Source organism: Panthera onca, chromosome A1 (genome assembly GCF_046562875.1).
Source record: "Panthera onca isolate mPanOnc1 chromosome A1, mPanOnc1 haplotype 2, whole genome shotgun sequence".
NCBI classification, from domain to species: domain Eukaryota; kingdom Metazoa; phylum Chordata; class Mammalia; order Carnivora; family Felidae; genus Panthera; species Panthera onca.
The window spans coordinates 167,924,566-167,950,718 of NC_138339.1; the positions used below are offsets into that span (position 1 = coordinate 167,924,566).

Consider the following 26,153-nt stretch of genomic DNA (forward strand, 5'->3'; position numbering starts at 1 on the left):
TTTATTTTTAAGTGAGCGATAACTTGATTCGTGCCTTACCAGTTCCAGGATCTCAGACTGCTTGCCAGCACTGGTTTCTGATGGCAAACAACAAGAATGGATTGGAGTACTGTGATTCTTCCTCCTGCTCACTGCTGACCAGCACTGCTTCTCAGTGACTATGTGTTGACTCAGCTGAATGAGGAGGGATTGCTTTTCACTTTTTTAATGTTTATTTATCTTTGAGAGAGAGAGAGAGCATGAGCAGGGGAGGGGCAGAGAGAGAGGGAGACACAGAATCCGAAGCAGGCTCCAGGCTGTAAACTGTCAGCACAGAGCCCGATGCGGGGCTCGAACTCATGAACTGTGAGATCATGACCTGAGCCAAAGTAGGACACTTAACCGACTGAGCCACCCAGGTGCCCCAGGAGGGATTGCTTTTATGTTGTTCAAATGATGTACTAACCTTGGAACTTACCTTAGAAATTAAAGTCTTAGTGAAATGAGTGTCCTTAGTGGAAACAACATGAAAACACATTTTTCTTCTCCATAAAGTAAAGGCAGTATCCTACCAAAGAGAATTGTGTTCTAGATGAACATTATCTAATTAAAAAAAAAAACTAGACTCTCTTTTCTTTCTTTTTAAAGTTTATTTATTTATTTTGAGAGAGAAAGGGTGGGGGGGGAGAGAGAGAGAGAGAGAGAGAGAGAGAGAGAGAGAGAGAGAGAGAGAATCCCAAGCAGGCTCTGTACTGTCAGCACAGAGCCCAATGTGGGGCTTGAACTCCCAAACCGTGAGATCCTGACCTGAGCCAAAACCAAGAGTCAGATGCTTAACCAACTGGGCCACCCAGGTGCCCCTCTTTTCTTTCTTAAGGAAGAATATTGTCCAAATTGTTGTCCCTGTTATTTTTTTCCAGCCCAGATGTTTTTTGGTTATTTTGGTTCTCTGTTTCTTTTGGAGAAGGTTACTAAAATAACTAGAAGCCTGCCTTCCCTCATTTTTTGGATAATCACAGCAGTCTGGAAAGAGGTCAGTTTGCTTGTTTTCTTTGATGATTGTCTTCTGACAATTTTCCTGGGTTTAGAGGTTTAAGAGGTATAAGAGGGCTTCTTAGGAGTCTGAATTTGGCAAACGTGAATCCAAAATTGTGGTGAAGGTTTGTTTCTGAACATTTTGTCGAGTATAGCTTTAATGAATTATTGGCATTTAGGTAGCTGGTGGGGCAATTTAGGATGACACAATGCCCCACATAATTCTTCTATACTGCCTTGAAATGACAGAAAATACTAATTCTTTTGGTCTAGCAACTTCCTCTTGGAAAAAGTAAACACCCGAGCGTGTGTTTGTGTGTGTGTGTGTGTGTGTGTGTGTGTGTGTGTTTGTGTATCTTGAATTTTTACTGGTGTGAGTCAGTTAAACGCCTTATAATCGTATGTGTGTGTGTGTTATTTTGAATTTTTACTACTGTGAATTAAACAACTTGTTTTCATCTTAACACCTAAGTGGGTTTGTGCTGTAACCTTTGTAGCAGCCACAGCAAAGTCTAAGGGCGCTGTTCATGGATCTCCAGCAAGTTAGCCCCGTGGGGTGGGGTGGGGGGGCAGTAATCCTCACTGCCTCCAACAGGAGTGTGGCAGTCTCAGCTTGCCAGATACTCACTTTCCACTTTAAACATTTTTATAGACTCACTGGATCACGGAAGAACTTTAGGTGGATTTTTTCTGAAGGCTTCTTGGGGAAGAGATGGCAATATGCTGTCCTGTTTCTCTTTCTTTCTGAAGATCATTTTCTAATCCAGTATCACCCATGTGGGGAGGACACTTTCTATATGGGAAATTTAGTTCAGATCATCAGTTTCTTCCTAGGTCTTATAAATTCCTCCCTATTTGAAGGCAAATTGAGGTCACAGACCGTGTATTATACTTTGTCTCTCTCACAAATAGTATAGTATACAAATATAATGTCTAATGTCTTTGTATAATATCTCTAGGCACTTTTCATTAACTATGATAATAGTAACAGGTACTATTGAGAGTTTTTATTTTTTGTACCTTGTTTTCTGCCAGGCATTTCACATGCATCATCTCATGTAGTCATTCCATCAGTTCTGTAAGGTCGCTAATAGAAATTATCCCCATTTGGCCTGGGTGGCTCAGTCAGTTAAGCATCTGACTCTTGATCTTGGCTCAGGTCATGATCTCCTGGTTTGTGAGTTTGAGCACCATGTCAGGCTCTGTGCTGACAGCGTGGAGTCTGCTTGAGATTCTCTGTCTCCCTCTCTCTCTGCCCTTCCCCTGCTCTCTCACACTCGCTAAAAAATAAATAAATAAACATTAAAAAAAAGAAATAATCCCCACTTTATAGATGGAGGTTAAATAACTCCAGTTAGCACACATGCACTTGTGCACACACACGTACACATAGACCAATACTGCAAGCCAAAGACCTTCTCTCAGTTTCTGCCGGCTCCATAAGCAGAAGGGAAGAAAGCTATTCTGTTACTGTCTTCACAATGGAGCTGGAGTGAGTGTATGCAGAGAAGGTGAATACTTCCAATCTGATTTGTATCAGTTTATCCTGAAGTGCAAAATCAACCTACCTTGCACTTAGACATTTGATTTTTTTTCTGTAGGACATGCTTACATTACCTAATTTATTGCCTCATGTTAATGTGACTTTAACTTTACACCTTGTGATACAACCAGTGGCTTTGTTGTGCTAAAAACAAATTTGTTCCTTCCTGCCCTCAGTTTTATTAGAAAGACACCTCTCCCCCAGATGAATAAAAACAATACTTGAGTCTACACCAACCAAATGGATGGTGTCATGCCCAACTTGTTCTCTTCCTATTCTATATCCCTGTGCTTTCCTGACCACTAAAATGAGGCATGGCCCAGGGAGGTGGTAGTTTTGCTGGGTGGAAAGTAAGGATGTTCTGTTCATCCAGGCCAAATCTTAACTGAGATATCTGAGATGGAAGGGTGGTGGGGGGAGCTGTGTGTCTCCCCAGAAAATAGAACTATGTTGGCCAAGAAAAAGCTCTTTGGGGACGATCATAGTGTGACAAGATTGGCTCAAGTGAGTCAGGGGGCAGAGTGCTAAGAACAAAAAGTACCTACCTCCCACTTTACGTTGGTCCTATGGCACCTGAATTTGAAAGCTGAGTCCAATCTCATTTGTGGTTCTTGTTGCCATTGATTCAATTTGCCTTGTTCTAATTGAAAAGTTTTAATTGGAGCACACAATCAAAACCCTGCAAGACTCACTCATCTGTAGTACCTGACTATATGGCCTTTCCCACTGAGCACAGTTAAGCTGGTTGTTCTGACAGAAGCCACCTATCTAATTAAGTGAAAAGTGCACTGTAAGTAACAATTAAGCTTTAAATTAGCAGTTATTTCCAATTGCACAAAACTTAATGGGGGAGGGGCAAAAGGTCGCATTGAGTTAACTTGTATTTGCAAATTGGTGTCAAAACTGTGTTAATGGGGAGGAAAAAAATAAGAAATTGTAACCCAATTCCACAAGGAAAAAAAAATTAGCCTCCATGAAATGTACTTAAAAGCAAAGTGGAAGAATATTTAAAATCCATTATTTCAATAGAATTGTATGTCTTAATATAAGCATCTCAGATTTGAGAAATATAATAAATATGATTTAACTCCACTAATGTTCTCTCATTGGGCTCATTCTTCATGAAAATAAGTGAATTATGTCATATCTTTTCAGAGGTAATAGATGCATGCCACTAAATTAAAACTTGAGTATGTGAGAAGAGTCACCCAGTGCCTTTTTCCAGGGGTGAGGACTCCATAGTTGCTCTGATACCTTCCCAAAGTTATTTTTATTTTTTCTTATGAAAATTATACCAAAAATTTGCATATACATCATTCAATTTTGGATTTATAAATATGTACGCAAAAAGCAGATATTTTTTGGTCACCATCCAGACCTTTTGGGGGCTGCCTCGTTTCATTCGTAGTTGACACATTCTTGGGCAACGCAAACCAATTTTTTACAGTGCTCACTTACACAAAACAGAATCGAGAAGGCAAATATACTGCTATCAAAGGAAAGGAAAACGTGAATTATTTCACAGTGTCAAACCGAAGTAGAATTTGCTCTGTGCTTTGGATTATTTTAGCTGCAGCTCTTCAGAAGCATGCTGGACTGGGGCCTCCTATCTTACCTGTTCTGTCTCAGCCTTGGATACACATAGGGAAATCCTAATCTGGTTATGAGATAGCTATACTGAGATTGAAGGGATTTCAGGGAGGCTTGAGGCAATGTCTGGGTGAGTACTACCTCTGATGCTCTGACAAAGAGGCCCACTGGCTCTTTTCCTCATTCTCTACCTCTCAGATAATTTTGGACAGAGCAAGGAAAAAAAAAATATCAGCATTGCAGTATTTTGGCTCAAGAGTCCTTTTGTTGCCAGTGGTCAGAGTAATGTCATGAATTTGGAAATGGAGATTTTGCCAAATTGTCTATTGCTTAAGGATAGCACTGGCATTATAAGCAAAAAACAAGAACTCTAAAACCACTGGGATCAGACCTTTTCCAAGATGAGTTTGCCCTTACCAGGAAGGTTGTGAAGTCAGCAACAGTCATACCGCTGGGATGATAGAGTTTCATTCTGGGAAAACAGCTAAAAAATATTTTTTTTTCCTAATACAGCAAAATATAATGTGTCATAAAAAAGATTGTTTTTATGTAATTATAACAACAGGTTAGTGATGATTCTAGAAGTCTTGTGATTCCTCCTGTCGCCTGGCCATCACCCTCACACACCACATTCCCAGAACCTCTATGGAATATCATAACCTTGCTTCTTGCTAATGAGACTCCTTTCCCCGTAGGTGAGTGAGAACAAGTCTTATCAGCATCCGCAGGCCCCTGCTAGTCAATATCGGTAGACTTGTAGGCTCCTTGGCCTGGCTGAGTACAACAGGGACCGTGATAGCTTTTTCTGGTGCACTGGCTTAGAGGAGGCACAGCTGTTACTATGTCACCGGTGACCAAAATAGGTGCTACTTTTGAGTGTACAGTCCTTACCTCTTTCTGGGTACTTGTCCCCCATGTCTTCAGCTTCAGGATCACAGCCATGTCAGTTTAATGTTTTTAAAAATATTTTCCCCCACTATCTTCTCTACTTTTTCTTACTTTTTCTTATGAATATACTCAATCACTCATCATTCAACCTCTGGACCATCCATGCAGAGTCCTCTAAACTCTTGCAAAACAATTAGATACATGTGTTCAAAAGAGATTTCATGGTCTGACCTGGAAGGGATGTTCGATGATACAACAGAAGATTTGAGATTGTGGAATTAACACCTCAGAGACCCTTCTGGAAGGATATGAAAAAGACAGTAGCTGTTTTTCTTTTTTTTGTACAATTAGACCATTTCCTCTGCTTTTCCCGTGAGCTGTATGTTTGCCAACATAATTTACTAACCCATTAGGTCTGGCTATTATTCTCTTTCCAACCCTCTCCATATTCTCTCTGTTTGTCAGTTTGGAAGATCTTAAAATAGACACAGGTTCAAAGGTTCCAAAGTAATATTTATTAGCATGGAGAGTTTGTCTGCTAGATCTGAAATTTCAGTGTTCGCACTTTAAACATTTTTGAGGAGACTCAATAAAGAAGACATTAGTCTTTTTTTTTTTTAATGTTTGGTCTTCTCAATGCCGTTGTTTATATCTGCCCACATCTTCAAGTTGTCAGGATTGTTTTGAATTGCAGTGACACTCTCCAAATGTGGTTGGCAATCCACCCACTTGGTGCTATCCACAAACAGTGAGTACACTCTCTGAATGTCATTAGTAAACATGAAGTCCGATTCATCAAGGAAAAAGCTGACAGAAGAGCCTGGTTGAAAAAAAAAAATCTCAAGTGAGAATTCAAAGATTTATGTTTGCCACCGACTAGTTGGCTGGTCGCTCATGTGTTTGTCTAGCCTTGCAATATTTCTAATGTATAATACAGGAATAGTGATTTCTCCCTAGAGTCTTAGAAAAATTCCTATTCAAGCCTTTCTTCTCAGTATTCTTTATTACATATAGCATTATGCTAGAAACTGAGAAGGATATCAACAAAAAAGTTTGCTACCCTCTAGGACTCTAAGACTGATCTATCTCTTTCTACCTCTATATACCAGTTAAAACACAGTGATGCTTCTTTACTTCTTTAGAGGATTTCATAGCTTTCAAAGCTATTATTTGTATGTGTACAAAAGCATATGTACATATATTCATGTATAAGTCATATATATATATGTACATATATATATGCTGACACACATATACATGTGTGTATTTATAATTTCATTTAATCCTTATAGCAACCTTGTGACACAGAGAGTAATGACTCCACATCAGAAATGCAAACCTGAGGCTACAAGGATATTAAATAAAATCACAAAAACTAGGATTTCAGCACAGGTCTCTGCATTCCAAGCCCCATGCTCTTTCTGTTGAAGCAGAAATTATTGTCCTAAGCCAGTGTAAAGATGAGTCCCCAAAGTGCCATATAACTGCTAAGTTATGTGGAAAGCTTCTTGGAGGAAGTGTGGCTTGAGGATTTGGCCAGTGCAGAAGGAAGGGGATCTCAGGCAAGGAGAAGAGCATGCAATAGGGTTTGAATGTGATTTAGGGAAAGAAGAAAGACACTTACTCAATGTTTTTACATGGAACTTGTAAGATCTAATGTTTTGGTACTTGGGGTGTGAATGCGAAGAGTGTGTGAGTTTGGATCTTTTCTAAAGGATTGGGTTACATGAGCTAGTGTAATATGGTACAGGATGAAATTGGCACTTTAGGAGGATTGGGGGAGATTGTGGAATAGGTTACAGCATGGAGCCTGAGAGATGAGTTCTAGGACTTCTGCATCCTCCAGGCATGAAATGCCAATGGGCAAAGGTGCATAAATATAAGGACCCTTTTGAAGGACTTGGTAATCCATCAGCTAGTCTGGTGTTAAGGATTGGGATTCTAGGGACGCCTGGGTGGCTCAGTCAGTTGAATGTCTGACTTCGGCTCAGGTCATGATCTCCTGTTTCATGAGTTCAAGCCCCGCATCGGGCTCTGTGCTCACAGCTCAGAGCCTGGAACCTGCTTTGGATTCTGTGTCTCCCTCTCTCTCTGCCCCTCCCCCACTCAAAGTTTCTCTCTCTCTCTCTCAAAAATAAATAAACATTAAAAAAATATTGGGATTCTACCTCTACCTAACTAGTTTTGTGACCTGGACAACTTGTTTCATCTTCACCAAGTCATAATAGTTCTTGCTTTATCAGGCTCTTTTGAAGATAAATGAAATAATACACACAAAGCTAATCTTAACTCAGACCTAGCATTTAGAAAACCCTCATTAACTGTTAGATATGTATTTGTAACTACTATTAAAGGTAAAATTGCAGAGGTAAGATTTAAAAAAATGACACATGATTATGAGTGTTTTAATTTTTTGAAGGAACAATGCTCTTAATAACGATGGTACTAGACTGTTCTAATAAGCAACCAATACCTGCCATCTCTGTGGATAATGTTTATTTCAATTTGAATGGGTGCCAAGGTAATAAAGTAGACAACTGCCTACACATGTTTACAAATCTTAAGAGATAGGTAATAGTGGAATAATAGTGTTTGTGTTCTTGAGCTGGTTCCTTGTATATCACAAGACCTTTGTCACTCTTGCGACATTTAGACAGAAGAGGGTAATTTGGGGCTTCAGTGAGGTAACTTTAGATTTAGAGTTTGGCAAAGAGTGAAGAGTAAGTGCTCTCCATTTGCACTGTGAGTTCAAACATGTGATCCCCATGGACAGGCTGAGGATGTCTGTTAGCTCTGTCAAAGACTGCAGGAGAAAGGCCTCAAGTAAGGGTAGGGAGGCTCCTCTCATCTCACAGGATCAGTGTTTTAGTGATTCTTTAAAGCGTTTCAATAAGCACATCACTCTGGCAGATTTTCCTCTCAATATATAAATAACAGTCCATTCCAGGAGCAATATTTAAAAAGTCCCAAAGGAGATGGAATTTACCAGGTGGAACGGAAATCGTCTCTGGTCTTCGGAAGGAGGAACTGAACTTACCCCCCTGCCCCCTGTCCCCACTCAGAAGAACGCTCTGTTCAATTTCAGCATGAATAGCCTGGCTGCCTACTGCAGTTCAGTCTCCTATGGCTTCCTAAAGGCAATCAGAGGAATAGGCTGCTGCCAACAGAATATAATGTCAGTGGAAGCAGAGAAGCCCACGCACCCTAAATATCCACTCCTCGAATTGTTAACAGCGGCTGGGTAATATTCTCTAGAAGGCTCCGACTAAAATTTATATGTGTTCTATTTTGGCATCGGTGTGGACTGAGTTTTTCTGGAATTATATAGTTGGAAGAGAACTTACCTACCATAGTAGTGTCACTTCCTCCTCCAGCTGGGATAACAGACCCTCAGGCTCAGAAGATTGTTAATTCCTTTGATTCTCGTCTAGCATGTGCCTTGGCTCTTGTTGGTGTCTCAGAGAAGCATGGCGGTTTGCTGCGGCGGCGGCTGCCGCCATAGTCGACTTCAAAGGGTGAGGGAGAGGAAGGGAGTGTGACTGAGAACCAGAAGATGGCAATTCCCAGTCAGGGCATGTGGGTGGTGAGGAAAGCCAGGGAAGCAGGAAGGAGCTGGTGCCCAATAAAGAGAGGGCTAAAGTGGATAAGTGGGAAAAAACGTGGTCTATCTCACCGCCATGTCTGAGACCATTCCTACTGGGACAGCATGTTTCAAACATTGGTTCCTGCTCAGCTAGAGGTTTCCCATGGCTAACTACCAGCTTGAGGCAGGAGCGGGCTACTGTGTGCTGTGAGGCTTTTCCGTCTTATGATTTCTAAGCAACTGAAAATAATTTTGTACTGACCTAAAACTATTTTGTATGGGCTAGAGACTGAAAACACCCTTACGATAATATATTTTGTGTATATGGTATATGTGTATCTGGGTATGTTCTGCTCTGTAATATAATTACATATAAATTGGTATTATTATATGTAAACTATTACATCATATATTTATAAGTAAGTATACACATATCTGTAAATACATATTTATATTTTATTTATTTATTTAAAAGGAATTGAAGAATTTATTTCATATGGAATGGGCATCTAAAGCTGCAGAATTTTGAAGGTATAAATTCACCTTCCTCCTTTTACAGATAAAGAAACTGAGGGCCAGCAGAGTCTTAGGAGAAGGCACGACCCTGTCTAAACCTCACGTTGCTCTTTCCAGGCCAGGACGCCCCCCACTCTACCCCTGAGTCTGGCACAGTAGAGGGGAGAGGCTGTGGTGGATCTTGATAGCACACCCTAAGGGTGATTCCGAAATGTTCCACCTCTAACTCTGACCTGATATCCGCTGTAGAAGGCCCAATAGAGAAATGTTAAGAATTTCTCTAATTGCCTTTAGAGAGTCCATAGAACTTCAACTGGAGGCCTACGTGACAGTAACTTGCTATCAAGTGCAAATGAATACCAGGTCTAACAATCGCATACCCGTAACTGTGATCCTATGGAACTGTCCTACCAGATCCCACTCACAGTAATGGGTCTTTCCCTTCTATTTTGTCTCCTATTCATAGAGATCACTGCCCTCCACTTTGCTTTAAGGTTAAGTTGTAAGGGCAGGAGAAACAGAGGCTGTGCCCAGCTATGGACTCTTTTCAAAGAGAAACACCTACCCTTCTCTTTACCGGAGGCTGTTTATGGGATGTCCTCCACTACCAGACAATCTGAGAACGCTGCTGTTTGGATAACATTGCTGTGCAGGAAGAATCTTTCTTCTTCCCTGAGTCTTTTTTCTTCAATCCAGATATCTTTACAATTGACTCATTTCTTTCTCCTGTCTCTGCCCAGTCCTGTTAGCAGTTCTGGGAAAAACAGCAAATGAGTTTAACATTTGCAACCAGTGGCTGGAGGCCACAAGATCAGGACACTTAATACGATATGGTTATCTTTGTTTCAAATTAAAATTGGAACCAGTAATGTCTTAATTTTCTTGTCTAGACAATTGTCATGGCTGTAAATTACCATCATAATAGCCATTAAATGGTTTATAATGACCTTACCAAAACATTATTTGCCAATCCTATAAACTTTCTGAACATGCTGTTTAGTTTATCTTAATTAATCTATTAAGAGAGGACATATACCTCCTGCTTCCTCTCTCCAAAGTGATATTTGTGGATTCAATTCCTTTCTCATTGTTAATGCTACCCTCTAAACTCACCACTGATCTAATTCTGTCTTCTGTCTGTCTACAACAAATTTAATCAGAAAAATCATTATCCAAATGTGATGTTCTTTCTGTGTTTGAGACAGTGACTATTGTCTCTGTAGACTTTTGGTGCTATTCTTTTTATGCGGTTAATAGCTGTTTACATACATTTTGTTCAGGGTAGGGATGGTAGTTTATTGCACAGGCTACTAATAATTGTGTGCAAAAATGAGTTTCAATTAACTCTTCAAACAAGAACTTGAAAGAGTTCCAAATGTTCAGGAGATAGGCCTCTGTACCTAAAGGTTGTCTACAAAGTATGTGAGCACAGCCTTTAAACCAAGCTAAGAAACCAATTCACCTTATAATGCGTGTGTCAGCTAATTATATAGTTATAAGCTCAGCTAATATCTAAACTGACTATGCCATGCTCCTGTGTGTGTGTGTGTGTGTGTGTGTGTGTGTGTGTGTGGTGTAGGGGGAGTGCAGTGGGTTAAGGCAGTAGGGAGGGAGAACAGATGCCAAAATTCATCAAGAAAATGTCTGAAATCCTTGTTGTAGGACTTTAGCTCCAGTTATCTGCCAGGAATGTTCTTGACCTTTCTGCCTGAGAAGCTTGGGCTCATCCTTTGTGTTGTCCCCATTTATTTTTTTCTCCATTACAAATTTCTTTTCATTTGTCTATTATTATATGTCTACTTGTCTCTTTCTACCAGTAAAATGTGACCTCAAGAGTAAGGACATCATCATTGCTAGTGGCTAATGACCTGGGATTGAATTTCATTTTCGCTACATTTTTCCCTAGCTGGATGACTTTAGCAGGCTTCCTTGCTAGATTTTCTTAATTTAAAAAATGGGAGTAGGGGCGCCTGGGTGGCTCAGTCAGTTAAGCGTCCGACTTCAGCTCAGGTCACGATCTCACAGTCCATGAGTTCGAGCCCTGCGTCGTGCTCTGGGCTGATGGCTCAGAGCCTGGAGTCTGCTTCCGATTCTGTGTCTCCCTCTCTCTCTGCCCCTCCCCCGTTCGTGCTCTGTCTCTTTCTGTCTCAAAAATAAAAATAAACGTTGAAAAAAAATGGGAGTAAAAAAATATCTGCTGCATAGAATTTTTGTATAGGTTAATTAATCTTAGCTATCATCATCATCACCATCATCACCATCATCATATTCATGTCCTTTTTGCCATTATAAAACACACAGTTAGTTTGTTTTTCAATAAATTACTTCAATGTTTTCTTTTATCAACCAACCTTTCATACCATAAAATTCACCCTTTCAAAAGTCTGTAATTCAGAAGCATTTACTATTTTCATGAAGCCATGTGAACATCCTAATTCTAGAAAGTGTTCATCTTTGCAAAAAGAAATGTTTTCCACATCAGCAGTCACTATTCTCCTACTCATTTTCCCAGCCCTGGCAAATCACAAATCTACTTTCTGTCTGGATTTGCCTGCAGTAACCATTGAATATAAATGAAAGTATGCAGTATGTGGTCTTTTTCTGTCTGACTTCTTCATTTGGCATAATGTTTTTAAGGTTCACCCATGTTGTAGCACATATATATTTCATTCCTTTTTATGGTTGAGTAGTTGTCCACATATGGATATACTACATGTATGGCCTAATACTACATTATGGTCATATACTGCATATGTGAGCTAATATGTGACCTAATACTGGGGAATATTCTATGTGCACTTAAGAAAATTTTGTACTTTGATGTTTTTAAAAGGACTGATCTATGTATGTCTGTTGGATCTAGCTGTTTTATAGTGTTATTCAAGTCTTTTATTTCCTTGTTGCTCTTTTGCCAAATTGTTCTATTATGTAAGTGTGCAACTATTATTACTGAATTGTCTATTCCTCCCTTCAATTCTGTAAGGTTTTGCTTCATTTTTTTTTCCAGGCTCTATTATTAGGTGCATATGTACCTATTATTGTTATGTCTTCTTGATGGATTGAAAGTTTTATAAAATGCTCTTTGTCTCTAATAGCAATTTTTGCCTTAAAGTATATTTTTTCTGATAGTAATATAGTCACTTAGCTGTCTTTTTGTTATAGTTTACATGATATATCTTTTTCAGTCTTTTTATTTTTAAACGATGTGTGACTTAAATATAAAACGTATTTCTACTACAGTATATAATTGGGTGATATTTGTTTATTCTGTCAATCTCTGCCTGTGATTGGAGTGTTTATTCTATTTACATTTAATAAAATTAATAAGGTAGATTTTATATCTGCCATTTTTCTACTTGTATTTTATATGTTTTATCTTTCATTTTATTTCTCCATTACTATCTTCTTTTGTGTTAATGTTTCCTAGCATATCATTTTAACTCCTCTATTGTTTTTTAATTATATTTTAGAGTTATTTTCTTAATGTTTACTCTGAGGATTACAATTAACATCTTAACTTAAAGATCTAGTTTGGGTCAGAAATATAAAACCTTTGCTGCTACACAGCTCCATTCCTCCCCCTTCTTTGTCCTCTGGTGCATTTTAAGTACAAATATTTATTTAAGTCCCGCAACACAGTTTTATAATTGTTTGTTTATGCAGTTATCTTTCAGTTAGAAAAGAGTTGCAAACCAAAAGTACATTTATATTATCTTTTATATTTACCTAAATTGTTGCCTTTACTGGTACTTTTAATATTTCTACATGTGGATTCTATTTGTTGTATAGTATCCTTTTATCTTAGTCTGGAGGACTTCTTAGTATTTCTTACAGGATAGCTCTATGAACAATGAATTATCTGTTTATCTGGCAATAATATATCCTTCATTTTCAATGAATAGTTTTGCTAGATATAGAATTCTTTTTTCTTCCAAGCTTTTATTTAAATTCCAGTTAGTTAACATACAGTGTATTAGTTTCAAGTTTAGAATTTAGCGATTCATCCCTTAACGACCTTGTGTTCATTGCAAGTGTCCTCCTTAATACTCATCACTCATTTAATCCATTACCCCACCCGCCTCCTCTCCAACAACCCTCAGTTTTTTATCTGTAGTTAAGAGTCTGTTTCCTGGTTTGCCCTCCCCACCCCATGTTCATCTGTTTTGTTTCTTAAATTCCTCATATAAGTGAAATTGCAAGTAGATATAGAATTATTGATGGACAGTATTTTTTCATTCAGTATTTTGATTATGTTATCTGCTTGTCTTTTGTCCTCCATTATTTCTGATGAGAAATCAGCTATTAATCTTATCAAAAATCTCCTTTATATGATGAGCCACTTCTGTATTGCTACTTTCAAGATTGTCTCTTTACCTTTGACTTTTGACAATTTGATTATGATGTGTCTAGATGTGATCTTTTTTAAGTTTATCCAACATACATCTTTTGAGCTTCTTGGATGTAAGTTTTTGGCCATTATTTCTTCAAATATTTTTTCTATCCCTTTCTTTCACCTCTCCTCTAGGACGCTCATGATGTGTGTGCTGTTATGCTTGATGATGTCACAGAGACCTCTTAGGTTCTGTTTGTTATTCTTCATTCTTCTTTCTATTCCTTAGGCTAGACAGTCTCAATTACTTATCTTCAAGCTCACTAATTCTTTATTTTTTGAAGTCAAATCTTTTGTTAAACCCCTCTAATGGATTTTTGTTTTAGTTATTATACTGTTTAACTATAGAATCTCTATTTTTTTATTTATTTATATATATATATTTTTTTTTTTTTTTTTTTATTTTTTAATATATGAAATTTACTGTCAAATTGGTTTCCATACAACACCCAGTGCTCATCCCAAAAGGTGCCCTCCTCAATACCCATCACCCACCCTGCCCTCCCTCCCACCCTGCCCTCCCTCCCACCCCCCATCAACCCTCAGTTTGTTCTCAGTTTTTAACAGTCTCTAATGCTTTGGCTCTCTCCCACTCTAACCTCTTTTTTTTTTTTTTTTTTTTTTTTTTTTCCCTTCCCCTCCCCCATGGGTTTCTGTTATGTTTCTCAGGATCCACATAAGAGTGAAACCATATGGTATCTGTCTTTCTCTGTATGGCTTATTTCACTTAGCATCACACTCTCCAGTTCCATCCATGTTGCTACAAAAGGCCATATTTCATTTTTTCTCATTGCCACGTAGTATTCCATTGTGTATATAAACCACAATTTCTTTATCCATTCATCAGTTGATGGACATTTAGGCTCTTTCCATAATTTGGCTATTGTTGAGAGTGCCGCTATAAACATTGGGGTACAGGTGCCCCTATGCATCAGTACTCCTGTATCCCTTGGATAAATTCCTAGCAGTGCTATTGCTGGGTCATAGGGTAGGTCTATTTTTAATTTTCTGAGGAACCTCCACACTGCTTTCCAGAGCGGCTGCACCAATTTGCATTCCCACCAACAGTGCAAGAGGGTTCCTGTTTCTCCACATCCTCTCCAGCATCTATAGTCTCCTGATTTCTTCATTTTGGCCACTCTGACTGGCGTGAGGTGGTATCTGAGTGTGGTTTTGATTTGTATTTCCCTGATAAGGAGCGACGTTGAACATCTTTTCATGTGCCTGTTGGCCATCCGGATGTCTTCTTTAGAGAAGTGTCTATTCATGTTTTCTGCCCATTTCTTCACTGGGTTATTTGTTTTTCGGGTGTGGAGTTTGATGAGCTCTTTATAGATTTTGGATACTAGCCCTTTGTCCGATGTGTCATTTGCAAATATCTTTTCCCATTCCGTTGGTTGCCTTTTAGTTTTGTTGGTTGTTTCCTTTGCTGTGCAGAAGCTTTTTATCTTCATAAGGTCCCAGTAATTCACTTTTGCTTTTAATTCCCTTGCCTTTGGGGATGTGCCGAGTAAGAGATTGCTACGGCTGAGGTCAGAGAGGTCTTTTCCTGCTTTCTCCTCTAAGGTTTTGATGGTTTCCTGTCTCACATTCAGGTCCTTTATCCATTTTGAGTTTGTTTTTGTGAATGGTGTGAGAAAGTGGTCTAGTTTCAACCTTCTGCATGTTGCTGTCCAGTTCTCCCAGCACCATTTGTTAAATAGACTGTCTTTTTTCCATTGGATGTTCTTTCCTGCTTTGTCAAAGATGAGTTGGCCATACGTTTGTGGGTCTAGTTCTGGGGTTTCTATTCTATTCCATTGGTCTATGTGTCTGTTTTTATGCCAATACCATGCTGTCTTGATGATGACAGCTTTGTAGTAGAGGCTAAAGTCTGGGATTGTGATGCCTCCTGCTTTGGTCTTCTTCTTCAAAATTACTTTGGCTATTCGGGGCCTTTTGTGGTTCCATACAGATTTTAGGATTGCTTGTTCTAGTTTCGAGAAGAATGCTGGTGCAATTTTGATTGGGATTGCATTGAATGTGTAGATAGCTTTGGGTAGTATTGACATTTTGACAATATTTATTCTTCCAATCCATGAGCAGGGAATGTCTTTCCATCTCTTTATATCTTCTTCAATTACCTGCATAAGCTTTCTATAGTTTTCAGCATACAGATCTTTTACATCTTTGGTTAGATTTATTCCTAGGTATTTTATGCTTCTTGGTGCAATTGTGAATGGGATCAGTTTCTTCATTTGTCTTTCTGTTGCTTCATTGTTAGTGTATAAGAATGCAACTGATTTCTGCACATTGATTTTGTATCCTGCAACTTTGCTGAATTCATGTATCAGTTCTAGCAGACTTTTGGTGGAGTCTATCGGATTTTCCATGTATAATATCATGTCATCTGCAAAAAGCGAAAGCTTGACTTCATCTTTGCCAATTTTGATGCCTTTGATTTCCTTTTGTTGTCTGATTGCTGATGCTAGAACTTCCAGCACTATATTAAACAGCAGCGGTGACAGTGGGCATCCCTGTCGTGTTCCTGATCTCAGGGAAAAAGCTCTCAGTTTTTCCCCGTTGAGGATGATGTTAGCTGTGGGCTTTTCATAAATGGCCTTTATGATCTTTAAGTATGTTCCTTCTATCCCGACTTTCTCAAGGGTTTTTATTAAGAAAGGGTGCTGGATTTTGTCAAAGGCCTTTTCTGCATCGATTGACAGGATCATATGGTTCTTCTCTTTTTTTTTGTTAATGTGATGTATCACGTTGATCGATTTGCGAATGTTGAACCAGCCCTGCATCCCAGGAATGAATCCCACTTGATCATGGTGAATAATTCTTTTGATATGCTGTTGAATTCGATTTGCTAGTATCTTATTAAGAATTTTTGCATCCATATTCATCAGGGATATTGGCCTGTAGTTCTCTTTTTTTACTGGGTCTCTGTCTGGTTTAGGAATCAAAGTAATACTGGCTTCATAGAATGAGTCTGGAAGTTTTCCTTCCCTTTCTATTTCTTGGAATAGCTTGAGAAGGATAGGTATTATCTCTGCTTTAAATGTCTGGTAGAACTCCCCTGGGAAGCCATCTGGTCCTGGACTCTTATTTGTTGGGAGATTTTTGATAACCGATTCAATTTCTTCGCTGGTTATGGGTCTGTTCAAGCTTTCTATTTCCTCCTGATTGAGTTTTGGAAGAGTGTGGGTGTTTAGAAATTTGTCCATTTCTTCCAGGTTGTCCAATTTGCTGGCATATAATTTTTCATAGTATTCCCTGATAATTGTTTGTATCTCTGAGGGATTGGTTGTAATCATTCCATTTTCATTCATGATTTTATCTATTTGGGTCATCTCCCTTTTCTTTTTGAGAAGCCTGGCTAGAGGTTTGTCAATTTTGTTTATTTTTTCAAAAAACCAACTCTTGGTTTCGTTGATCTGCTCTACAGTTTTTTTAGATTCTATATTGTTTATTTCTGCTCTGATCTTTATGATTTCTCTTCTTCTGCTGGGTTTAGGCTGCCTTTGCTGTTCTGCTTCGATTTCCTTTAGGTGTGCTGTTAGATTTTGTATTTGGGATTTTTCTTGTTTCTTGAGATAGGCCTGGATTGCAATGTATTTTCCTCTCAGGACTGCCTTCGCTGCATCCCAGAGCGTTTGGATTGTTGTATTTTCATTTTCGTTTGTTTCCATATATGTTTTAATTTCTTCTCTAATTGCCTGGTTGACCCACTCATTCGTTAGTAGGGTGTTCTTTAACCTCCATGCTTTTGGAGGTTTTCCAGACTTTTTCCTGTGGTTGATTTCAAGCTTCATAGCATTGTGGTCTGAAAGTATGCATGGTATAATTTCAATTCTTGTAAACTTATGAAGGGCTGTTTTGTGACCCAGTATATGATCTATCTTGGAGAATGTTCCATGTGCACTCGAGAAGAAAGTATATTCTGTTGCTTTGGGATGCAGAGTTCTAAATATATCTGTCAAGTCCATCTGATCCAATGTATCATTCAGGGCCCTTGTTTCTTTATTGACTGTGTGTCTAGATGATCTATCCATTTCTGTAAGTGGGGTGTTAAAGTCCCCTGCAATGACCACATTCTTATCAATGAGGTTGCTTATGTTTATGAGTAATTGTTTTATATATCTGGGGGCTCGGGTATTTGGCGCATAGACATTTATAATAGTTAGCTCTTCCTGGTGGATAGACCCTGTGATTATTATATAATGCCCTTCTTCATCTCTTGTTACAGCCTTTAATTTAAAGTCTAGTTTGTCTGATATAAGTATGGCTACTCCAGCTTTCTTTTGGCTTCCAGGAGCATGATAAATAGTTCTCCATCCCCTCACTCTCAATCTAAAGGTGTCCTCAGATCTAAAATGAGTCTCTTGTAGACAGCAAATAGATGGGTCTTGTTTTTTTATCCATTCTGATACCCTGTGTCTTTTAGTTGGCGCATTTAATCCATTTACATTCAGTGTTATTATAGAAGGATATGGGTTTAGAGTCATTGTGACGTCTGTATGTTTTATGCTTGTAGTGATGTCTCTGGTACTTTGTCTCACAGGATCCCCCTTAGGATCTCTTGTAGGGCTGGTTTCGTGGTGACAAATTCCTTCAGTTTTTGTTTGTTTGGGAAGACCTTTATCTCTCCTTCTATTCTAAATGACAGACTTGCTGGATAAAGGATTCTCGGCTGCATATTTTTTCTGTTTAGCACACTGTAGATATCGTGCCAAGCCTTTCTGGCCTGCCAAGTTTCAAAGGAGAGATCAGTCACGAGTCTTATAGGTCTCCCTTTATATGTGAGGGCACGTTTATCCCTTGCTGCTTTCAGAATTTTCTCTTTATCCTTGTATTTTGCCAGTTTCACTATGATATGTCGTGCAGAAGATCGATTCAAGTTACGTCTGAAGGGAGTTCTCTGTGCCTCTTGGATTTCAATGCCTTTTTCCTTCCCCAGTTCAGGGAAGTTCTCAGCTATAATTTGTTCAAGTACCCCTTCAGCACCCTTCCCTCTCTCTTCCTCCTCTGGGATACCAATTATGCGTATATTATTTTTTTTTAGTGTATCACTTAGTTCTCTAATTTTCCCCTCATACTCCTGGATTTTTTTATCCCTCTTTCTTTCAGCTTCCTCTTTCTCCATAACTTTATCTTCTAGTTCACCTATTCTCTCCTCTGCCTCTTCAAGCCGAGCCATCGTGGATTCCATTTTGTTTTGCAATTCGTTTAAAGCGTTTTTCAACTCCTCGTGACTGTTCCTTAGTCCCTCGATCTTTGTGGCAAGAGATTCTCTGCTGTCCTGTATACTGTTTTCAAGCCCAGCGATTAATTTTATGACTATTATTCTAAATTCACTTTCTGTTATATTATTTAAATCCTTTTTGATCAGTTCATTAGCTGTTGTTATTTCCTGGAGATTCTTCTGAGGGGAATTCTTCCGTTTGGTCATTTTGGAGAGTCCCTGGCGTGGTGAGGACCTGCAGGGCACTTCCCCTGTGCTGTGGTGTATAACTGGAGTTAGTGGGCGGGGCCGCAGTCCGACCCGATGTCTGCCCCCAGCCCACTGCTGGGGCCACAGTCAGACTGGTGTGTGCCTTCTCTTCCCCTCTCCTAGGGGCGGGATTCACTGTGGGGTGGTGTGTCCCGTCTGGGCTACTTGCACACTGCCAGGCTTGTGTTGCTGGGGATCTGGCGTATTAGCTGGGGTGGGTAGGCAAGGTGCACGGGGGCTGGAGGGGCAGGCTTAGCTCGCTTCTCCTTAGGTGATCCACTTCAGGAGGAGCCCTGTGGCAGCGGGAGGGAGTCAGATCCGCTGCCGGAGGTTTGGCTCCGCAGAAGCACAGAGTTGGGTGTTTGCGCGGAGCGAGCAAGTTCCCTGGCAGGAACTGGTTCCCTTTGGGATTTTGGCTGGGGGATGGGCGGGGGAGATGGCGCTGGCTCCTTTGTTCCCCGCCAAGCTGAGCTCTGCCGTCCGGGGGCTCAGCAGCTCTCCCTCCCTTTGTCCTCCAGCCTTCCCGCTTTCCGAGCAGAGCTGTTAACTTATGACCTCCCAGACGCTAAGTCGCGCTTGCTGTCGGAACACAGTCCGTCCGGCCCCTCCGCTTTTGCCAGCCAGACTCGGGGGCTCCGCTTGGCCGGCGAGCCGCCCCTCCGCCCCGGCTCCCTCCCGCCAGTCCGTGGAGCGCGCACCGCCTTGCCGCCCTTCCTACCCTCTTCCGTGGGCCACTCGTCTGCGCTTGACTCCAGAGACTCCCTTCTGCTAATCCTCTGGCGGTTTTCTGGGTACTTTAGGCAGGTGTAGGTGGAATCTAAGTGCTATTTATATATTTTTTTAATTTTTAATTTTTAATTTTTTAATATATGAAATTTACTGTCAAATTGGTTTCCATACAACACCCAGTGCTCATCCCAAAAGGTGCCCTCCTCAATACCCATCCCCCACCCTCCCCTCCCTCCCACCCCCCATCAACCCTCAGTTTGTTCTCAGTTTTTAAGCCTCTTATGCTTTGGCTCTCTCCCACTCTAACCTCTTTTTTTTTTTTTCCCTTCCCCTCCCCCATGGGTTTCTGTTACGTTTCTCAGGATCCACATAAGAGTGAAACCATATGGTATCTGTCTTTCTCTGTATGGCTTATTTCACTTAGCATCACACTCTCCAGTTCTATCCATGTTGCTACAAAAGGCCATATTTCATTTTTTCTCATTGCCACGTAGTATTCCATTGTGTATATAAACCACAATTTCTTTATCCATTCATCAGTTGATGGACATTTAGGCTCTTTCCATAATTTGGCTATTGTTGAGAGTGCCGCTATAAACATTGGGGTACAGGTGCCCCTATGCATCAATACTCCTGTATCCCTTGGATAAATTCCTAGCAGTGCTATTGCTGGGTCATAGGGTAGGTCTATTTTTAATTTTCTGAGGAACCTCCACACTGCTTTCCAGAGTGGCTGCACCAATTTGCATTCCCACCAACAGTGCAAGAGGGTTCCCGTTTCTCCACATCCTCTCCAGCATCTATAGTCTCCTGATTTCTTCATTTTGGCCACTCTGACTGGCGTGAGGTGATATCTGAGTGTGGTTTTGATTTGTATTTCCCTGATAAGGAGCGACGTTGAACATCTTTTCATGTGCCTGTTGGCCATCCGGATGTCTTCTTTAGAGAAGTGTCTATTCATGTTTTCTGCCCATTTCTTCACTGGGTTATTTGTTTTTCAGGTGTGGAGTTTGATGAGCTCTTTATAGATTTTGGATACTAGCCCTTTGTCCGATATGTCATTTGCAAATATCTTTTCCCATTCCGTTGGTTGCCTTTTAGTTTTGTTGGTTGTTTCCTTTGCTGTGCAGAAGCTTTTTATCTTCATAAGGTTCCAGTAATTCACTTTTGCTTTTAATTCCCTTGCCTTTGGGGATGTGCCGTAGAATCTCTATTTTTTAAAATAGATATGCTTTTATTGATACTGTTTGCTGAGACATGCTCATATTTTTCTTTAGATCTTTATTCATGGCTTCCTTTTGTTCTTTGCACATAATTATATTAGCTGATTTAAAATCTTCCATCTAAGCATTCCAATGTGTGCTTTCTCAGGGAGTTTCTATTGGCTATTCCTCCTCTTACTATTTTGGGGCCATTCTTTCCTATTTCTTTGCATGTCCCATGATCTTTGTTGAAAACTGGATATGTTAAATAAAATAATGTGGCAACCCTGGAAATCAGATTGCCCTACACCCACAGTTCGATTTGTCTATGTTTGCTGTTCTTATTTGTTTCTGTTGCTGTTTGTTTTGTGACTTTCCTGTAGTAAAGGCATAATGATTTCTATGTGTTGTAATGTGTGGCAGCTTAGCTTATAGTCAGCTAATGGTTGGCAAGATATTTCCTTTGATATTTGAGTGTTTCCTGAGTGTTTCTGGTTGGAGAATGCCTTCAATTCCTTCAATAGCTTTCACTTCCTGCTTGCTCAGAGCCTCCAGTTCAGAAAGAATTGAGAGACTAGGGCCTTCTCAGATCCTCTGGTCTTTCTGCTTCCTACACATGTGTGGCCTTCTAGATTCCCAGAAATATGTTGGAACTTTTCAAAGACCTCTCTATGCTATTTTCCAATGGCGGTTATACACAGACTAAGACAGACCCAGTGGATGACTCATTCACCAAACTTTCTTTTTAGTTTTTTTGGTCAGCTTCTTGTTTGCTCCACTTTCTGAGGCAGCTCTGATGTTAAACAGTTACCCTTGATTGTTTTTGAAAAAGCCCTGGAGAAAGATTGTTTACAGTGAGTGATATGTGAGTCAGATCAACTGAAGGCAAGCCCTGCTAATGGATGTTTTCAGGAAACTGCCACAGGTCAAATTATAACAATACCTGGTAATGATGCTTTTGGGAGATTCAAACCTGTTCTGCCCTCTCCAGTAGCTGGTAGGCTGCTCATTTTCATGGTTATCATATTTGCAAAGCTATTGTTTTCATGGCAGCTGTAGATCTGGGGAGAGAGAATGGGAATAGGGCAAGTTAAAAAACCACAAAACTCACTATTCCAGTTGAGATTCAATTTATTCTCTTCAATAAACATTACTTCGGTTCCTCTTGTGGCATATTTCCAAAGTTCTTAAAAAGTTGATTTTGCCAACATTGCTTGTTGTCTCATTCTCATTGCCTTTACAAAGGTGCATAGTTGTGGCAGTCTTTATTTAATATTCTTGCAGTGCTCTCCCATCCAATTAATTTTTGATTAGTATATGAATTTAATGGACTTAATGGTTGTCTTTCTAACATTGACTTTACCCTTCTCTATGAATGTGAAGTTGGATTCGAAGTCAATCCCATGATCAGATCCAGAGGTAATCCCTGATTCCCCTAATCTGACATTCCAACCTTGACACTATTGATATTTTGGGTCCAATAATTGTATTGTGGGGGTTGTCCTGTGCTTTGTAGGATCTTTAACATCATTCTTGTACTCTTCCCAGTAGATACCAGTAACACCTTCCCAGTTAGTATTTGTTTGACAACAGACATTGTCTAATGTCCATTGCAGGGCAAACTTGCCCCTGGTTGAAAACCACCATTATCACCACAATAACATAGTCTCATTCTTTTAGACAAAACAGTTGATTCAGGCAAACAGGACTTATCTCAAAGAACATGGTGATCCCATGATCACAGTTAGTGGTTCAGGAATGGAGATATAACCAATTCAAGCCAAGGAGGTATGAGGGAAGATTGCTGGAAACAACGAGAGGAAAAGTTTCCTTTTTTCCTTCTATGTTGGATTGTGTGAGCATGTGAAATCCATTGGGTATCCAGCCTTAGCATGAAGCTAAAATGGTACCTAACGTGTGTTCCTGGCACACAGTTGACATACAGCTGATATTTAGAGTTTTTATTACAACACCAATTGGGTCAATGCTATGACCTTTGGTTTTCATTTAAGAACTGTTTAGGTTAAACTTTCTTAACTTAAAGACATCACTAAAAGTTGGAAGGGATTCTACCTTCATAATGGCTCTCCCACATCCAATCCCTCCTTTTCATCACTTCAAATCTTTAGTTACTTGTAAGTTTTAATTGGTTAATTGAAATACTTTTTATGAAATGTTCTCTCTCTTTTTCTCTCTTTCTCACCTCTCTCCACTTCAGCTCACTTACCAGCTTCTTCCCAAAGCACCCCTCTTATTATATTACTACTCTGCTGACGAAGTTTCAAGGTCTCTCTCTGTACCATCTACACATTAAACCCAACTTCTCAGCCTTTTTTTCAGTGTGACCAGAATTAACTTTTCAAATCTATTAGCCTCTGCTTTTCTTCTAAGTTCTAAACTTTAACCAAAGGAGAATGTTCATCATTTCCACAGCAGGTTCTACATTTTCTGGCTCTGTGAAGTTTGTTATGCTATTTTTGACACCAGAATATTTAAAATAATAATTACAATTCAAAAAGGTAGCCTTAATTGAGCACTAATCCTGTGCCAGATATTGTACTTAATCTCATTTAATTCTTCAAAACAAAAACAAAATGAAATGTCAACAAAATGAATTTGTTAAGTCCTTCTGTTTCACCTTCTGGCACATAAAGGACATTATGACTTGAAGAGGTTAAATAATTTCTCCAGCTTATACAGATAGTAATTGAAAACACTGGAACATGAACTTGGATCTTTGCAGTTGACCATATTCTTGTTCTTAACCACAATACTACATTGTTTTCTCTTTGCTCCCCTTTATTTTCCCTCTTCATTTCTCTCTGCTGCAGTTCTGATGTTTTCTAGTTTAAAGTTATATGCCAGTTCATCTATAACATGTGTCCCAGTCCTTCAGTTGAGAAATGATCTCTCCCCTCTTTAATCTCTTGCTGAATCCAACACAATGCCTAGTACATCATGATAAATGATCAATATATGTTTTAAATAAAGGAGATGGATGAATAAAACTTGGAGCCTAGGTATCTTGTTCTTTTATTTCATCATTGATATAAAGAAAAAACTCAAAGCTGCATAGTATTTTTTAGATAACAGGCACCTAACAATTTGTTAAATTGAATGAATTGCTGAAAATTCAGTAGATCAGCTTGTTGGGTGTCTATTTCTCTTTGTGCTTCTCTTATGAGACCATAGCTATGTGAGTAAGAGCAGGCTATGTAAGCATCTACTTATGAGGAATGTCCACTACTTTTTGTGTTAACTTACGCAGGTGAGCAGGCCTGGAAGTCTATTGTTTTGTGGTTAACAGAGAAAAGGCCTCAGTCTTAAATATTTACAGAAGAATTTGGAATCTCTAGGTATGCAACTGACTGTAACAGTGGCTTTTCTTCCACAGAGGAGTTATTTTATGGGCTGTCAGTAAGAAAACAAATCTGTTTCAATGGTGTGTCTGTTTTGCTTGTCCCAAATGAGTGCTATTTACAAAGAGCAAGGATAGGACACTAAGGTGGCAAAGAGAGAAACTAAGAAAGAAGATAGTTGGCAAGGATGGAGACTAGACTCAATTAGCTCCCAACCCAGGGATGCTGTTGCTGATGTCGTTGGTCTGAGTCAGCAACAAAAATCAATGTCAGATATGGCAGATTTTGGCACCTCGGCAATTCTATTCAAGTCAGTAATTCTGTGATTCTATTTAATAAAAAACTTTTCAAAGTATTTAGATTTAAGTTATGATATAGATACTAGAGTTCCTCAAAAAGGAATGTATAAACGTTTTCCCAGTGCTTGCGTGTTTCTCAAGAAAAGGACTAATTTTATACTTTCATGTGGATTATAGTCTAAAAAAATAGTATGAACATGTGTCAGATTACTCCTAATGGAGTTTGGTCATGCAATTTTATTACCCATATTTTCAGTTGGGTTGATCATATGACTATAGCTTGAGGAGTGCTACTTATTTACCCTAGGTTAATGGGGAAAGACTGGAGTTGTCCTCCACGTGTAGCTCAGTCATGTGTCTGCACATGCTTCTTATGTATACTGCATGTGTGATTCAAGTGTGTGCCTCTATGTGCTTCCCATGCACCTCACATGAGCAACCCAGGTGTGTGCCCATCTGGACAGTGCATGTGTAACTCAGGCATCTACCATCCCAGTGGAGATGTCATAGAAGTTTGAACAGAGAAAAATGTTAGGAACATTGCATATAGAGACATGTCAGACTTTAAATGTGTGTGTGAATGTGTGTGTGTGTGTGTGTGTGTGTGTGTGTGTGTGTATTATTATACTCACAATGAGAATGGTTGTTTAGTTTTAGCAAACAATATAGTATTTCACATTAATGCTATTGTTTTTCATACTGTTTTTTGTAGTTTTGTTTGCTTTCCATTTATCAATTTTTAGTTTTATAGTTGTAAACAAGTCATATGGATACGGCAGACAGATTATACCAAGTTTTATATATTAATATTGTTATGAACATGATTTGTCAACATTTGCAGTTAGTGAGAAGATCTTTTCCTTTAAAGATCTTTTCATTACTTAAGTATGAAAAACACTGTATACCATTCTATTCTGCAGTGCATGCAAGTCCTAATCTGTTAATCCAATGAGCAAATATAAGAAAATAATGGTTATGTTACCCAGAGAAATATTAAGCTTATTAATGGCAAAATTTCATTCACTACATTCACTATTACTATAGCTTCATCTCTGTTTTGTAAATTGTCAGCTTTACTTATCGACATATTTACTCATTTTCTTTTATCTGGAAAAAGTTACACCATGTTAATACTGGTAAATTCTTGTGTCTGCATTCAAGATAATGAGTCCAGGCTAAGAACGTCTTCCAGAGTGGGTCAATAAAAGTTTTTTTGGATCTTTTCTCCATTTGAATAAATATAGCATGTTAATTGAGTGGAGAAGTCCTGTAAAAGGCTTCCTACCCCTGTTTGGTGTGAAGGGGTTAAAATAATAGCTTTACAATTCATACTCACTCCTACATGTATTATCTCATGTCAGTTATGCTGTGAGGACTGTATCATTTCCACTTAGCAGATGACAAATGTGTGGGCCAAGGCATTGAGTGATTTGTCCCTATAATAAACTTGGGGGATCTAGCTCTGAATACCAGTCTGTGGGCTTCAGCTTCAGACTCCTTTTACTTTATCATGTGGTTTCTATAGATAACATTTAAACTAATTTTTGGATAGAAATGGAATTTT

The 26,153-nt window shown here is 39.2% G+C and overlaps 1 protein-coding gene and 1 long non-coding RNA gene across 4 annotated transcripts in view; one reads left to right on the forward strand and one right to left on the reverse strand.

Annotated features, from left to right (window-relative positions):
* FGF14 (fibroblast growth factor 14) overlaps window positions 1-26,153 on the forward strand; it is a 624,162-nt gene that overhangs the window by 193,875 nt on the left and 404,134 nt on the right. The window lies entirely within an intron of this gene.
* On the reverse strand, window positions 5,731-13,668 carry LOC144615734 (uncharacterized). Its single transcript, XR_013554292.2, has 4 exons — window positions 13,509-13,668; window positions 9,700-9,888; window positions 8,380-8,541; window positions 5,731-5,855 (listed from the first exon to the last, which is right to left on the reverse strand). It is a non-coding gene; the product is annotated as an uncharacterized LOC144615734 (long non-coding RNA).